Below are 6,344 nucleotides of genomic sequence, written 5' to 3'. Positions count from 1 at the left end.
GGTCCTTCATTTTCTCTAAGTGCTTATTTACTTATTTGATTATTTTAAAATGTCTATTGTATAAGAATTTGTCCTTCTTGTATAGGTATGAAAATGTAATCATTTACTCTTCAAGTGTCTAGGACTTAAAAGCAAGGGTCTAGATAATAAATGGTATGTATTACCAATCTAGATAGAGAAGAATGTAATTTATGCAGAGACAAGGGGGCATATATAGAGATAAATCTCTTTTTGTTTCCAAAAAATAAAAATTTTATAGCCATATTTCCTATGAAAACTATATCCAATTATATTTTCAAATATATAAGGTTTTTAACATAGAGTGATCATATGAAGTATATAATATCACATGTGATTCCTCACACTATGCACCACATATTTCAATTAAAATCTAGAAGAATTCATTAACTGTCTACTATATACTAGGCATTACAGATTAAAAGATAAAGATGAAACAGTTCAGTTGTTGCTGTCAAAGTTCTTTATTCTTCCGGGGGAAAACATGTACAAAGTTCAATTAAAAAGCTAACAAAAAGTGATAAGGTAGGGATGTGGCACAAAAGCAGGGCCTAAAAAGACATCTTCATACCTGAAAAAGAAGATGGGATGAGGGAGAGTATTCCAGGTCTAGAATCATGTATTCATGGGCACACAGAGACAGGAAATGGATTGTTGAGTACTGGAAACAGCAAGTAGGCCCATTCAGGCAGAAGTGAGGGTAATGAAGGAATAGTTCTACATAATCAATTCAGAAAGATAGGCTAGAACCAGATTGTTCAGGTCTTTTAAAAAAAAGAATCTTTGTTTTATCCCTGCAGCACTTGGGAGTCATTGATGTTTTTGAGCAGTGGAGTTAAATGGACAGATTTAAGAGTATTACTTTGGAAGCTGTGTGAATGATAAAATGTATAGGATGGATGTACAAACTTAATGTCGGGAGACGCAAAGGGAAGCTTTATAATAGTTAAGACAAGAAATGTTGATTGCTATACCAGTGTATTTTTGGACAGGGCTGTGCCTAGATTGTCCAGCCAGGCAATTATTTTTGGGGGTGCTGGTGGTGGCGAGTGGGATATGTTTATGTGAATGGTTTGATTTTTAAAATGTATTATAAATTTATGGGTGTATGTGAGATACACTGATCCATTAATGAAGATTTTGAATAATGGGTAGAGAGGAAGTATTTACATATTTTTTTTTTGCTCCTTCAGTTCAGATGAAGAGTTTTCTTTGTGTTCAGGTGGGGTGGGTAGGGCTACAAGCTTCTATCAGAGGGTGCACGTCAGTCTTAGCAAGGAGGAAATGAGTTTGATTGGCTCCTGCTTGGTTTTAGGTCTGGCTCAAATGATGGATTAGGCTTCCAGAAGTAGTATTAAATCTGTGGTGGGAATCAGCAAGTGAATAAATCAAGAAGACTCTAGGCAGTTACTATCCACTTCTCTCCATCCCCTCCCCTGAGGGAATTATTGTTGATATGAGAGGAAGGGAGGCATCTCTTGAGGCTATGCCATGATAAACAAGTCTAAAGTTCCAGAATGGTAATGTTTTCCAGGAATGGAGACCCTGTGGACTTGAGGCCACACATAGGCTTTTAGGTCCTCAAGTGCAGCCCTTTCATTGAATGCAAACTTCACAAAACAAATCTCATTAATAAAAGCATTTGTTCTATAAAACTTGGACTCAGTCAAAAGGCTGCACCAAAGGACCAAGAAGGACACATGTGACCTCGAGGCTGCGGCTTCCCCACCCATGGATAGGTACTAGGGACAGACTAAGGTTAAGGGCAAAGACAGTTTTAAAACTTGGAGGGAGGGCGCGGAGCCAAGGCAGCTGGAAAGGAGGGACTTGTGTGAGCTCCCTACCAGGTCCCTCCAAGAACCTATAAAAAATGGCTCTGAACAAACTCTAGAACTGCAAAACCCACAAAATAGCACAGGGAAGCAGGACTTCAGCCCAGGACAGCCTGGATGGTCACTAGGTGAAGTCTATCACACACAGAGCTGGGAGCAGAGGGGAGCGGAGCCCAGCATGGGCGGTGGCAGGACCAATCATACCAGGAGCCAGGCACACCAGGCCCTAGCGCCCTGAATCAGGGAGCTGTGGTAGTTACCAGACTTCTCAACCCACAAACACCAAAGACAACAGAGAAGATTAGTGGGAAAAGCTGTGGGAGACAGAGTGAAAGGAGTTGGCAGTTCAGCCACTGCCCCAAGGGCAGCGGGGGTGGTGCAGCTACAAAACTACAGCTGCAGGTGCTTCTGGCACCAGGCCCACATAGTGGGAGGAATTAAGTGGCAGATCAGAGCAGGAGTGCAGAGCCTGTTAAGATTTGAGTCAGTTCCAGGTTGGTGGTTCTTCAGGGAGGAGGAGTGCTGGTGTCGCAGAGCTGGCTGTATAGAAATAGCTCTGAAAACAACAGCATATCCCCTCAAGCTTGGAACAAAGTACTCTCTACTCTACAAGCAGTCATAGCCCAGCGAAAAACTCAAGGGTCAAATAACTTGCCTGGAAACATGGCCAGGCAGCAAAAACAAACTGATATTCAGTCTCAGACTTTGGAATCATTTTTGGTGGCAAAGAAAACCAAAACATATAGCCAGAAGAAGTCAACAAAGTCAAAGAGCCTACATCAGAAACCTCCAAAAAACACATGAACTGGTCGCAGGCTTTGGAAGAGCTCAAAAAGGATTTGGAAAAACAAGTTAGAGAAGTAGAGGAAAAATTGGCAAGAGAAATGAGAATGATGTGAGAAAATCATGAAAAACCAGTCAATGACTTGCTAAAGGAGATCGAAAAAAAAATACAGAAAAAAATACTGAAGAAAATAACACCTTAAAAAATAGACTAACTCAAACGTCAAAAGAGCACCAAAAAGTCAAAGGGGAGAAGAATGCCATGCAAGGCAGAATTAGCCAATTGGAAAAGGAGGTCCAAAAGACCACTGAAGAAAATACTACCTTAAAAATTAGATTGGAGCAAGTGGAAGTTAGTGACTTTATGAGAAATCAAGATATTATAAAATAGAACCAAAGGAATGAAAACCTGCAAGACAATGTGAAATATCTCATTGGAAAAACCAGACCTGGAAAACAGACCAAGGGGAGATAATTTAAAAATTATTGGACTACCTGAAAGCTATGATCAGAAAAAGAGCCTAGATATCATCTTTCAAGAAATTATCAAGGAGAACTGCCCTGATATTGTAGAGCCAAAGGGTAAAATAGAAATTGAATGAATCCACAGATTGCCTCCTCAAAAAGATCCCAAAAACTCCTAGGAATATTGTTGCCAAATTCCAGAGCTCCCAGGTCAAGGAGAAAATACTGCAAGCAGCAAGAAAGAAACAATTTGAGTACTGTGGAAATACAGTCAGAATAACACAAGATCTAGCAACTTCTACATTAAGGGATCAAAAGGCTTGGAATATGATATTCCAGAGGTCAATGAAGCTAGGATTAAGACCAAGAATCACCAACCCAGCAAAACTGAGTATCATGCTCCAAGGCAAAATATGGATTTTCAATAAAATAGAGGACTTTCAAGCTTTCTCAGTGAAAAGACAAGAGAAGCATGAAAAGGTAAACAAGAAAGAGAAATCACAAGGGACTTACTAAAGTTGAACTGTTTTGTTTACATTCCTACATGGAAAGATGATGTGTATAATTCATGAGACCTCAGCATTAGGGTAGCTGAAGGGAATATATGTATGTGTATGTATATATATATATATATATATATATATATATATATATACACATATACATATATATACATATACATATATACACACACATATATATATACATACATATATGTATATGTATATATATGTATATACACATACATACATATGTGTGTATGTATATATGTATATATGTATATACACATACATACATATGTGTGTATGTATATATGTATATGTGTTTGTGTATATGTGTGTATATATGTATGTGTATATACATATATATATAGATATATAGACAGCAGGCACAGGGTGAGTTGAATATGGAGGGATGATATCTAAAAAAATAAAATCAAATTAAAGGATGAGAGAGGAATATATTGAGGGAGGGAGAAAGGGAAAGATAGAATGGGGTAAATTATCTTGCATAAAAGTGGCAAGAAAAAACAGTTCTGTAGGAAGGGAACAGGTGAGGGGGAATGAGTGAATCTTGCACTCATTGGATTTGACCTGAGGAGGGAACACCATACACACTCAACTGGGTATCTTACCCCACAGGAAAGAAGGAGGAAGAAGATAAAACAGGGGGGATGATAGAAGGGAGGGCAGATAGGGGAGGAGGTAATCAAAAACAAACACTTTCAAAAAGGGACAGGGTCAAGGGAGAAAATTCAATAAAGAGGAATAGGTTAGGAAGGAGCAAAATATATTTAGTCTTTCACAACATGAGTACTGTGGAAGTGTTTTAAATAATGATACGTGTGTGGCCTGTGTTGAATTGCTTGCCTTCTTAGGGAGGGTAGATGGGGAGGGAAGAGGGGAGAGAATTTGGAACTCAAAGTTTTAAAAACAGATGTTCAAAAACAAAAAAAAAATTGCATGCAACTAGGAAATAAGATACACAGGCAATGGGGCACAGAAAGTTTTCTTGCTCTAGAAGAAAGGAAGGGAAAAGGGGATGGGAGGGGAGTGGGGTGACAGAAGGGAGGACTGACTGGGGAATGGGGCAACCAGAATATATGCCATCTTGGAGAGGGCGGGAGGGTAAAAATGGGGAGAAAATTCAGAATTCAAAGTCTTGTGAAAATCAATGCTGAAAACTAAATACATTAAATAAATTAAATAAATGAATAAACTTGGAGGGAGGTGAGAGAAAATATGCTGGTGATGAAGTCCTTTTCTTAGGTTGGACAGTCCTTAAGTCATTGCATTGGGGCTCTGTAAAGCTGCTGTTCTACAATACACAGATGCCTTCTGAGACCCTGGCACTGGTCTGTGGTGGTTATGATCTGAGTGGATAGAAGATGACAGTTATGAAAAGTATATTTTGGAGGTAAAAGCTACAAAACTTGGTAAATGATTAAATAAAGCAAGTGAGAGTGGCAAGTTAATGAAAACTTTTAGATTGTAAATATGAGCAACTAGAAGACTAGTGACTCATTCATAAAAATAGGAGAATTAATGTAAGATGTGAGTTTAGTGGAAAGATAATGAGTTATTTCAAATTATTAAATTGGATTTGCCTATTATACATCCAGGTGGAGATGTCCAGTAGAGATGTAAGACCAGAACTCAGGAAAAACACCATTTGTGACTAAATTTGTAAGTTTTTCACATACTATTAATAAAATTTTATGGATTCTTTTGAGCTACACTTTGGCCTCTATTGCTTGGCAATATCTTTTTTTTTTTGTTATAAACTTATTTATTAATAGACAAGGCCAGTGAAGTTGTTTACTTCTTCTTGGACACACCGACAGTGCGACCCCTGCGGCCTGTAGTCTTGGTGTGCTGGCCTCGAACCCGGAGACCCCAGAAGTGCCGAAGCCCACGATGTGCCCGAATCTTCTTCAGTCGCTCCAGATCTTCACGCAGCTTGTTGTCCAGACCGTTGGCCAGAACCTGGCTGTATTTTCCATCCTTTACATCCTTCTGCCTGTTAAGGAACCAGTCTGGAATCTTGTATTGCCGGGGATTCTGCATGATGGTGATCACACGCTCCACCTCATCTTCAGTGAGCTCACCAGCCCTCTTGGTGAGGTCAATGTCTGCTTTCCTCAGTACTACATGAGCGTATCTTCAACCCACACCCTTGATGGCTGTGATGGCAAAAGCTATTTTGCGCCGTCCATCGATGTTGGTGTTGAGCACTCTCAAGATGTGCTGGAACTTCTCGGGGATCACAAGAGACATGGCTGCAGCAGCGGCGTGAAAGCCTTCTCTGGAAGTGCTTGGCAATATCTTGACATGATTTCCTGAGATCTAATACTTGGCTTTTTGTTTCATTATGTTACTTTTTTGAATAAGCAATAATTGTCAGATTATCTAACTTTTTCCTCTAGGTCTCAATTGTGCTAGTTGGTTGAGGACTAAAGCATACATGCACTTTGACAGTCATTTTTATGATCTGATAGTCTTTTTTTCCATTTTTAAGTTCAGAAGTTTTGAATGTTTTTTATCAAGCCCTTCCCACCATTTTTGCTAATGTTTTTTGTCTTTTTAAACTTTTCTTGAACACCTCTGATTTTTCTTTTTGTTCCTTTATTACTTTAATTAGCTTCTATATTTTTTTCTATAGGTTTTGGGCATTGTTTAATTTTCATTTCTTTATGTCATTATTCTTCACTTCTAGGAGTATTGCATTGTTTTCTTTTGTCTTTTA

At 38.8% G+C, this 6,344-nt stretch overlaps 1 pseudogene; it reads right to left on the bottom strand.

Annotated features, from left to right (window-relative positions):
- Positions 1-5,363: 5,363 nt before the first annotated feature.
- LOC118847954 lies at positions 5,364-5,888 on the bottom strand (annotated as a pseudogene).
- Between the last annotated feature and the right edge of the window lie 456 nt (positions 5,889-6,344).

Source organism: Trichosurus vulpecula, chromosome 4, assembly GCF_011100635.1.
Source record: "Trichosurus vulpecula isolate mTriVul1 chromosome 4, mTriVul1.pri, whole genome shotgun sequence".
NCBI lineage: Eukaryota > Metazoa > Chordata > Mammalia > Diprotodontia > Phalangeridae > Trichosurus > Trichosurus vulpecula.
The sequence above is the reverse complement of the archived record's forward strand: the minus strand, read 5'-3'. Positions and strand labels throughout refer to the sequence as shown.